The sequence below is a fragment of the Herpailurus yagouaroundi genome, unplaced genomic scaffold, assembly GCF_014898765.1.
Source record: "Herpailurus yagouaroundi ecotype Mexico unplaced genomic scaffold, PumYag 29, whole genome shotgun sequence".
In the NCBI taxonomy this organism is placed as follows: Eukaryota; Metazoa; Chordata; class Mammalia; order Carnivora; family Felidae; genus Herpailurus; species Herpailurus yagouaroundi.
The window spans coordinates 96,724,061-96,734,276 of NW_024412377.1; the positions used below are offsets into that span (position 1 = coordinate 96,724,061).

Here is a 10,216-nt window from a genome sequence, read left to right on the forward strand (position 1 = left end):
TTATCCTACCTTGCAGCTCTGTTTTTGGTGGGTGCCTTTATCTCCTCAGGCCTCAAGGTCCTCCTCTGCAAATGAGGGATAGGATCTATGACCTGTTCCAACCTCTTCTTCCATCTCTAGAATATTCAATACATTAAGAGAAGGACTGAGTTAAGAACCAATGCCTTTAAAGAAACTGGGAAGTTTCTCTCATCTGAGGGCTAAGGGGCACTTGGCAATCACTTATTGTTGTCTCAAAATTTTGTGAACTTTCCTTAAACATACACTTATGTTCTAGCCTTTCTTCTAGCTATTGACTCCAGAGAAATAAAAACATATCCAAAGACTTACATATGAATCTTTATGTTAATATTATCTATTCACTTTTTTATTGAAGTACAGTTAACACAACTACATTACTTTCAGTTGTACAACAGTGATTCAACAAGTCTGTACGTCAGTGCTGTGCTCACCCCAAGTGTATCCAGCATCTGTCACCACGCCAATACAGTATGATCGACTATATTCCCTATGCTGTGCCATTTGCTCTCGTGACTTACTTCATAGCTGGAAGCCTGTGTCTCCCACTTGCCTTCATCCATTTTTTCGTCCCTCACCCTCACCTTCTGGCTACCACTCAGTTTATTCTCTGTTTTTATGGGTTTGTTTCTGCTTTTTGTTCATTTGTGTTTTAGAGTCCATATATAAGTGAAATCATACGGTATTTTTCTTTGATTTATTTCATTTAGTATAATACCCCTGAGGTCCGTCCATGTTGTCTCAAATGGCAAGATCTCATCCTTTGTTATGGTTGCATTAATATTCTATTGCGTGTATGTGAATGAGTGTGTGTGTGTGTGTGTGTGTGTGTGTGTGTGTGTGTATGTGTGCTATATCTTTACCCATTCATCTATTGGTGGACACTTGGGTTGCTTCCATGTCTTGGATATAGTAAATGTTGCAATGATAGGGTGCCTATATCTTTTCAGATTAGTGTTATTGTAGTCTTTGGGTAAATACCTCGGTGGAATTACTGGATCATGGGTATTTCCATTTTTAATTTCTTGAGGAACCTCCATACTGTCTTCCACAGTGGCTGCACCAACTTACATTCCCACCAACAGTGCACAGGGGTTCCTTTTCCTCCTCTTTCTTGCCAACACTTGTTTCTTGTGTTTTTGATTTTAGCCATTCTGAAAGTGTGAAGTGATAACATATTAGAGTTTTCGTTTGTATTTCCTTGATAAGTACTGATGTTGGACATGTTTTTCATGTGTCTGTTGGCCATCTGTATATCTTCTTTAGAAAAATGTGTATTCAGGTCCTTTGCCCATTTTAAATTGAATTATTTGGGGCAGGGGGGTTAGTGTTGAGTTGTGTAAGTTCTTTATATATTTTGGATGCTAATTCTTTATCAGATATGTCATTTGCAAATATTTTCTCCCATTCAGTATGTTATCTTTTCATTTTGTTGATGGTTTCCTTCGCTGAACTTACGCATGAATATTTACTCACAATAGCCCCAAACTGGAAACAACCTAAATGCCCATTAACAGATGAATGAATAAACAAAATGTAGTGTATCCATACAATATACTACTATTTCGCAATAAAAAGGAACAAACTACTAATACATGCAACATGAATGAATCTCATTCTACTGAATGAAAGAAGCCAGACACAAGGATACAGGCTGTATGAGTCCATTTATGTAAAATTCTAGAGAATGCAAACTATTATAGTGACAAAAAGCATTTCACTTGCTGCCTGTGGACTGCAGAAGACAAGGGCTCTTTTGGTGGTGAACGAAATGTTCTGTGCTGTGACTAGGATGGTAGTTTCATGGGTATCCACAACTGCCAACATTCATCAAATTGCACACTTTAAACGGACAGAACTTATATGTAAACCATTTCTCGAGGGTACTGAGGAAAAATTTTGTAAGCTCTTGACTGTTCAATCTGAGGCTTGAAGAGAATACTTACTGGGCAACGGAGAAGTTTTGTGGGGCTATGACATCACAAAAGGGTTAATAATCTTAAACATTCCGGAAAGCCCTTTAATTTCTGGGCAGCGCATATGAATTTGTCATGCAAAAATTTTACCTTCTGGTTTCCGGTAAGCCTCAGACAAAGGACTGCCTTGAGGACTTAGCAGGGCCCTGGGCTGGATGAGCCAGCCTGCTCTTTCTCCAGCCTCGTGCAGATTCCTGAGAGCCAGCTGGCTCAGCAAACAAAGGCCAGGTCTCCTGTCTTTTTAGCATGTCAGGCTTCTTAATACTGATTTTCCTTCCCTCCGCCTGAGGTGGTATGTGTCCACCTGGGGAGATTCCGTTCCACTTTTTTGAAACTAGAAAGCTGTAGGCCACATTCTTCCTTTATAGGCCACCTGGAGCGACCTATTTTAGTTGGCTCCACTTACAGAATCACAGGATGTGAGAAATCACAGGATGTTAGAAAGAACTTGAGAGATCGTCCTGGCCAACATCCCAAAGGAGGAAACGGAAGTCCAGAGAAGGTTAGTGACTGGCATAAGCTCACACAGCCAGGGCAGGACTATCAATTACTGTCTTCCCAGGTCTCTCTGCTTCCTTATGTTGGCTCTGACCTGCTGAGAAACTGCAGCCCAAGATCCCTGGCTGTCAAAAACTAGGTCCGAAACCCAAGATCGACTTCAGTGTGCGGTACTTTTTTTAAGAATGAAAGTTGCTGGGGCGCCTGGGTGGCTTAGTCGGTTAAGCGGCCGACTTCGGCTCAGGTCACGATCTCGCCGTCCGTGAGTTCGAGCCCCGCGTCGGGCTCTGTGCTGACAGCTCGGAGCCTGGAGCCTGCTTCAGATTCTGTGTCTCCCTCTCTCTGCCCCTCCCCCATTCATGCTCTGTCTCTCTCTGTCTCAAAAATAAATAAACGTTAAAAAAAATTAAAAAAAAAAAAAGAATGAAAGTTGCAAAATGGTTGGATTCTAGCTGGAAGAAAGGCAGCAGAGAGTTCTGACCTCCTATGAGGAAACATAAGGATCAGACCTCAGCTTGGGAATGAATGAGAGGCATTTATGATTATCGTAGAACTTGGCAGCAATTACAAAAGCCTGTTCCATGGTGGAAGCGACCGTGTTAAATTTCCGTTCTTATTTGCATTTATAAAAGTAAAATAAAAGTATTTCTGGGATAGGAACAATCTTTGTGATTGGGAAATGCCTCTTGGTCATTATTGCTCTTTTCACTCTTCATATATTTTTCCTTGATGGCTATTGAAATAGCAGATATTTTAAACAGAGAGAACATTCATCATGGCGGATTCTTGAAATTGAATCTGATTCTTCCAGTGAAGTAGCCACTGCCAGAAAGTAAATGAGACCTTTCTGGAAGCTCCACTAACAGTCCCACACGGCTCTGGTTTTAAACTAGAGTTTGGCAGGCCCAGGTCTCCGTGTCCTCAACCCTCTCCTCTCGCATCTGGCCCATCGGTGCCTGGGCAGGAGCTGGGGTACAGGCGGCTGAGGGTTCCTTGGGGATCATGCTGCTCTTTCCCAGCGGTATCCCAGCAGCACCCTCAATGCTGGTGTTGGCTTGGTGGGGGGGGGGGGGGCGCGCAGAGATGACAGCCGTGTAGGTACCAGTGGTCTTGGACATTTGCATTGATTGCTGTACTGGTGACATGTTTTGTTCTTCATGCAGATTCCCCAAAATAGAAGTTGCAGAATTTGGCAGAATGATTAGGGTGGACACTTCAGGAAGAAGACTTCGGGTTGTTAGAGAGAAGCTCCCCCACCCCCTAAGCTGAAGAAGAAGCATCCGCACACCCTGCTTCCACCTGGGGACTCCCAGATTGCCACACAATAGCACCTCCTAGAGGTGTCAGCAGTGGTGAGACCCGCCCTTCCCAGAGAGACTGTTTTCTGTGCCACTTTGTCTTGCCCTGGTGGTCACACTGTGTTGTGGCTGCAGCGAAAACCTTTTGTGTGTCAGACATGATGGGCAGCGTGGACAAGTCACACTGGTGCCCAACACCTCCCACCACTGAGCACTGTGAGGGCAGAGACTTGGTCTTCTTTGCAACCTATCTCTACCCCCTCAAGTTGAGGATACCTGTATACCCACAAGGACATACCATCAGCGTGTAGTAAATCTTGCTGAATGACAGACAAAGTGACATGTTGAGCAAGCAGATGATGAAAGTTTCTGACCTTAAATGTGGACTAATCAGATAAGTGTATTAGTGATACAAGAAATCACGGAAGACGCTGTGGGAGAAGAACTGAAACTTCTTCTAGAAAATCCATTAATGACCAGAATAGATCTCTGGCTTTTTTCATGTGCGTTAGATAACAACCATGGAGAATTGAGGTGGGTACTTTTCACTTCACCTCCTCTAATCCTGTGATTTGAAATCATTACCGTCATTGGGGCCACAGGTATTTGGGGCACCTGAACTGGCTAATTTATTTTCTCCTCCATTTTCTCTTTATTAATTATAAATGTGGTCTTTTACTTACCTAAGAACCAGGGATAGGACAGCTATTTCAAATCATCTTAATTTTTACTATTTTTTTAACTTTATTAATTTTGAGTGTGAAAGAGAGGCAGAGAGGCAGAGAGAGAATCCCAAGCAGGCTCCATGTTGTCAGCACAGAGCCCGATGTGGGGCTTGATCCTACCAACTGTGAGATCACGACCCGAGCTGAAATCACGAGTCTGATGCTCAACTGAATGAGCCACCCATGTGCCCCTCTCGTACTGTTTTTTTTTTAATTAGCATACAAGTACACTGTCGTGTCTCTTACTTTAAAGTTTACCTTTAATCCTCAGACCTATCAGTTGATTTCTTCTTTTTCACTGAAAAACTCTGAAAAAAATGGTGTCTTCGTGAATTAGCTCCACTTCTTAACTTTGCACTTGCTCTTCAGATTCCTCCATTGTGGCTTCTGCCTTTCCTGCTCCACCAAAATCGCTCTCTCCAAGCTAACCAGGAACCTCCAGCTTGCCACACCAGGGGGCATTTCTGCCTCTTCTTACTGGCACGCTCCTCACGGGACCAGCTAAGCATCCTTCTCTTGTACATGAAAGAAAATCCAACTGATTGTAGCGAGAAGAGTAAGTTTCTTGTACTATTTTTCATTTTTAAAATTTTTTTTTCAACATTTATTTATTTTTGAGACAGAGAGAGACAGAGCATGAACGGGGGAGGGGCAGAGAGACAGGGAGACACAGAATCGGAAACAGGCTCCAGTCTCTGAGCCATCAGCCCAGAGCCCGACGCGGGGCTCGAACTCACGGACCGCGAGATCGTGACCTGGCTGAAGTCGGACGCTTAACTGACTGCGCCACCCAGGCGCCCCATATTTTTCATTTTTAAAAGACTATTTTTTTTTCATGGTTATTTATTTTGAGACAGAGAGAAAGCATGAGCAGAAGACAGGCAGAGAGAGAGAGAGAGGGAGAGAGAGAATCCCAAGCAGGCTCCAGGCTCCAAGCTGCCAGCGCAGAGCCCAACGCGGAGCTCAAACTCAAGTACCGTGAGATCATGACCTGAGCTAAAATCGAGAGTCGGATGTTTAACCAACTGAGCCACCCAGCCTCCCATCTTGTACTGTTTTTTAAATAATTTTCTCCTCTCTGCTTTTTTCTACTCCCCAACGTCAGTCAGATATTGGATTAGCTGAATTAACCCTAACTATGTTTTCTGTTGTTCGTCTCTTTAGCTGTTTATTTGGCTCAACGAGTTCCTGGCCTCTAGCTTTTAAACCTTGCATTGAATTTGTCATATCACCTGTCACGGTTTTTGTTTGTGTTGTTCGTTGTTCTCAGAGTATTCCTTTTTATTGCAACACATTCTTATTTCATGGGTGTAGTATTTCACCTTTTCCCGATAGAAGTAACTTTTTCCCCCTAGTCTCTGAATTGTCTATTTCCAAGAGTTACTTTCCTTAGTTTGTTTTGGTCTCTCTCCATTGTGTGGAGATGTTCTGAAACTGTGTCTCCAATTCTAAGCAGTGTGTTCACATTCTACAGTGAAACCCTGGGGCGCTGGGGTGAGGGATGTGGGGTGGAGCAGGCTGGCTGGTGGCTTTGGGGGGACATTGACCAGTCGGAGGCCAGCTTTGTCATCTGGTGACCCTCCTCCCATCCCCACATACAGATATCAACATGGGGTGATATTTTCTCTGCAGCCTTTTAGTTCCTCTAGAGAGGGATCTTCAGATGCCTCTGGGGGCTATAGATGGCCAGCTGAGGCCCATCTCCGAACCAAGCAGGAGAAAGCAGCCAGGGGCCGCCTGGTTCTGAAGGTAGATTGTAACTTAATCCTCCAGCGTTCGGCGTCACCCTTGCCCTCCTCTTGTACTTGTGCTTAGATTCCAGACCCTCTCTGACTTGTTTATTCCAGACAATGAACCTCTAGGTTCTTGGCTGGACAGGGGGCGGGAGAAATGGGGGGCGGGGGGGGGGGAGAATCTGTCGCGCCTGTTTGAGACGTTTCGCGGCTCTCCTTTGCAGCCTCCTCCTTCATCCCCACCTTGCAGGGGAGGCGGTATCTCCACACGCCAGGCCCCTGAGCTCTCCGAACACTTGCCAGTACTCCCCGCAGACTCTCCGGCAGCTCCCTCCCCGGCTGAGTCATTACTCACCCTGCTTCTTGCAGACACTGACCTTCCTTGTCCCTAATTTTCTCTTTTGCTCTTCTTGATTGCTTCACTGTCATGGTAGGGATTTAGGAAGGAGTGTCAGTAAAAGCATGTTTCAGTCCATCATATTTAACCAGAAGTTCTTTGTCATTCTTTATATTTTTGGATGTTTTGATTCTTTAGGATTGTATTCCCACAGAACATCAGAAAATAGAAATTCTGCATTTTTCAGTGACACCCAATTTGCTCTACAAAAAGTAAAGCATGAAGGTAAGGGTTTGTTTTTGTTTTTGTTTTTGTTTTACTGTTAATATAAAATGTTGCCTCTTGCGTAATATTCCTTTTGTGACATGTGAATGAAATTATGTTCCCTTAAAGAAGGAAACATACAGGATTATTGCTGCCTTTCAGATTGTCCAGGAGCAATCTACTTCTAATCTCAGATGTTCTTGCTGCTAGATTCCTCAAATCTTTGAGGTTCTTTGTGGGAAATTTTGGTATCCTATTTTCAGGAGTATATAGCTAACATTTACGTATGTGCAAGGCACTCTTCTATTTAATCCATGTAGCCACCGAATGAAGTAGATATTACGGTCTCCATTTTACAGATGAACAGATTGAAGCATGGAGAAGTAATCTGCCCAAATCCACACAGCTCAACTAGGTGTCCTGAGTTGCAGCTGTTGACCACTGTGCCATATGCCAAGTTGCAACATCTTTGTATGTCACGAACTTGTTAAAGACCTGTCCACCTACTTCAAAGGAAACTCATGATATTTTTTTTTTAATTTTTTTTTCAACATTTATTTATTTTTGGGACAGAGACAGAGCATGAACGGGGGAGGGGCAGAGAGAGAGGGAGACACAGAATCGGAAACAGGCTCCAGGTTCTGAGCCATCAGCCCAGAGCCTGACGCGGGGCTCGAACTCACGGACCGCGAGATCGTGACCTGGCTGAAGTCGGACGCCTAACTGACTGCGCCACCCAGGCGCCCCAAGGAAACTCATGATATTAAAACACAGAGGAGTTCCTGTCTCTCCCTCTCTCTCTCCACACACACACACATCCACACACACACACACACACAGCGAATTAAAAGGAACAGAGAACTGTGTAGACCAGAAGTTTGAGATGAGTTTTTTTCCCCCCCATTGGAGCACAAAATTTGTTCTGATTTCCTGGCAACTAATGAAAACAAAAGTGAAATGTTAGATTATATGGTTCTCATTGTTTTGTAGAGCAAGCATGCAAATTATTTTGCAGAGAAAAGTTTTTGGCAACTGAATTCTAGAAGCAATTTCTAGAATTCTAATAAAAGAATTCTATATTAAGGTTTTTTAAAAATCTTTTTTATTGTGAAATGTAATACTCAGAAAAATACATTGACATAAATGTACAGCTGACTGAATTGCTGGAAAGAGAGACACCACCTCCCCCCACCCTGGTCAAGAAATAGAAGCTTCACGGCCCCAAAGAAGCTCTCCTTGCCCACAAACATGACCATTATCACAATTTTTATGACAATCATCTCTTTATTTTTTTTTTTACAGTTATACTACCTAAATAGCACACACACTGTATTTTTGCCTGTTTTTTTTTTTTTTTTTATCTTGATATGATTAGAATCACACATTATTCTTTTTGGCTTCTGTTGTTCAACTTTATGTCCGTGAGATTCATCCAAGCTGGTCTGTGTAGCTACGTTCATTTTTATCGCACTGTGGTACTTGACTGTACTTGGCTGGACGACATTTAGGACTCTCCCACAATTTGGCTACTCATTAGCTGGTGGACATTTTGGTTATTTGGGTTGTTGGCTACTATGGAGAATGCTGCTGTGAGCACTCTCATGTGTGTCTCCTGACTGAAGTGTGTGCATATATCAGCCGGGTCACAGGGCGAACATAGAGGATGTTTTTGTAGAGGATGCCTAGTAGTCTTCCCAAATGGTTGTACCATTTAAACCACTGCTAGTAATGTATGAAAGTCTTCTAAATTCTCTTTTTTTTTAAATTTTATTTAATGTTTATTTATTTTTGAGAGAGACAGAGACAGGATGTGAGTAGGTTAGGGGCAGAGAGAGAGAGGGAGACAAAGAATCCGAAGCAGGCTCCAGGCTCTGAGCTATCAGCACAGAGACCGACGTGGGGCTTGAACTCACAAGCTATGAGATCGTGACCTGAGCCGAAGTCGAACGCTTAACCAACTGAGCCACCCAAGTGCCCCCTGAAAGTTTTCTAAATTCTTGAGAACACTTGAAATTCAGTCTTTTGCATTTTAACCATTCTTGAGGGTGTAATGGTATCTTAGTGTTCTCCTTATTACTTGTGACGTAGCCTTTTTTGTGTGCTCACCTTTTGAATCTCTTCTATGAATTCACTGCCCACTCAAGCTTCATGCCCAGGTTTCTACCACATTGTCTTCTTTTCCTTATCAGTTTTTAAACAGTGATAGCTGTTACAAGTTTAATTTTTACCTGATACCAGTATATAGAAATTGTTGATACCCAAATACTAAATCTTATCAAGTAATTCTTTTTTTTTTTTTTTCAACGTTTATTTATTTTTGGGACAGAGAGAGACAGAGCATGAACGGGGGAGGGGCAGAGAGAGAGGGAGACACAGAATTGGAAACAGGCTCCAGGCTCTGAGCCATCAGCCCAGAGCCCGACGCGGGGCTCGAACTCACGGACCGCGAGATCGTGACCTGGCTGAAGTCGGAAGCTTAACCGACTGCGCCACCCAGGCGCCCCAAGTAATTCTTACTAAAACTCTTAATAGATATTTTTTTGATTTTCTACATACATAACCATAAATGTGCCCAACACTGTCATTTTCTTTCTGATCCTTCACCTTTTCTTTTTCTTGCCCAACTGCAATGTTAGTTCCCCTGATAGGGTGGTGAAAGGAAGCAGTGACAGAGGCCACCCTTGTCTTCTTCACAATCTGAAAAGGAGGCTCCATTGTCTGGTAGTGCATGAGCCCTGTTTGTCACTAGAAAAGAGAAATATTAGAGCAATGTTTATGGACTCTTCACTGCTTCAGGCTGAAAGTGATGCTTATTACTGCTTCTTTCATTTCATTGGACAGACAGGACCAGTTATGTAGCTCTCCTAACTGCACGGGTGCTAGCAAATGTAGGGAGAATCTGTAGATTACCTGGTTAGCAGAACTGTGACAGCGGATAAGGGGGGACCTACTCAAGGATGGGTGGGACATCCTCATGAGATGATATGTACATGGAAACCAGAAGGATGATGTATTCATTTCCTAGGACTGCTGTATTAAAGTACCACAGACAGGGTGTCTTAACCAAGAGAAATTTATTGTCTCACCTGTGGTCTTTAGATGTTAGAAGTCCAAAATCAAGGTGTCAGCAGGGGTAGTTCATTCTGAGGACTGTGAGGGAAGGATCTGTCCAGGCCTCTCTCCTCGCCTTGTACATGGCCATCTTTCCTGTGATGTCTCTCCACATCATCGTCCCCCTATGCATGTTCATAAATTTCCCCACTTACACAGATACCCTAGTGGACTGGGGCCCACTTTAACTTGACTGCTGCTGTAAATACCCTATCTCCACCTTCTGAGGGTTAGGCCTTCAACATATGTACTCTGA

The 10,216-nt window shown here is 43.4% G+C and overlaps 1 long non-coding RNA gene across 1 annotated transcript; it reads left to right on the forward strand.

The window, feature by feature from the left end:
• Positions 1 to 2,917: 2,917 nt before the first annotated feature.
• Positions 2,918 to 7,345, forward strand: LOC121014000 (uncharacterized). The gene is made up of 4 exons (XR_005783014.1): positions 2,918 to 4,324; positions 4,885 to 5,071; positions 6,148 to 6,870; positions 7,209 to 7,345. It is a non-coding gene; the product is annotated as an uncharacterized LOC121014000 (long non-coding RNA).
• Positions 7,346 to 10,216: the final 2,871 nt, after the last annotated feature.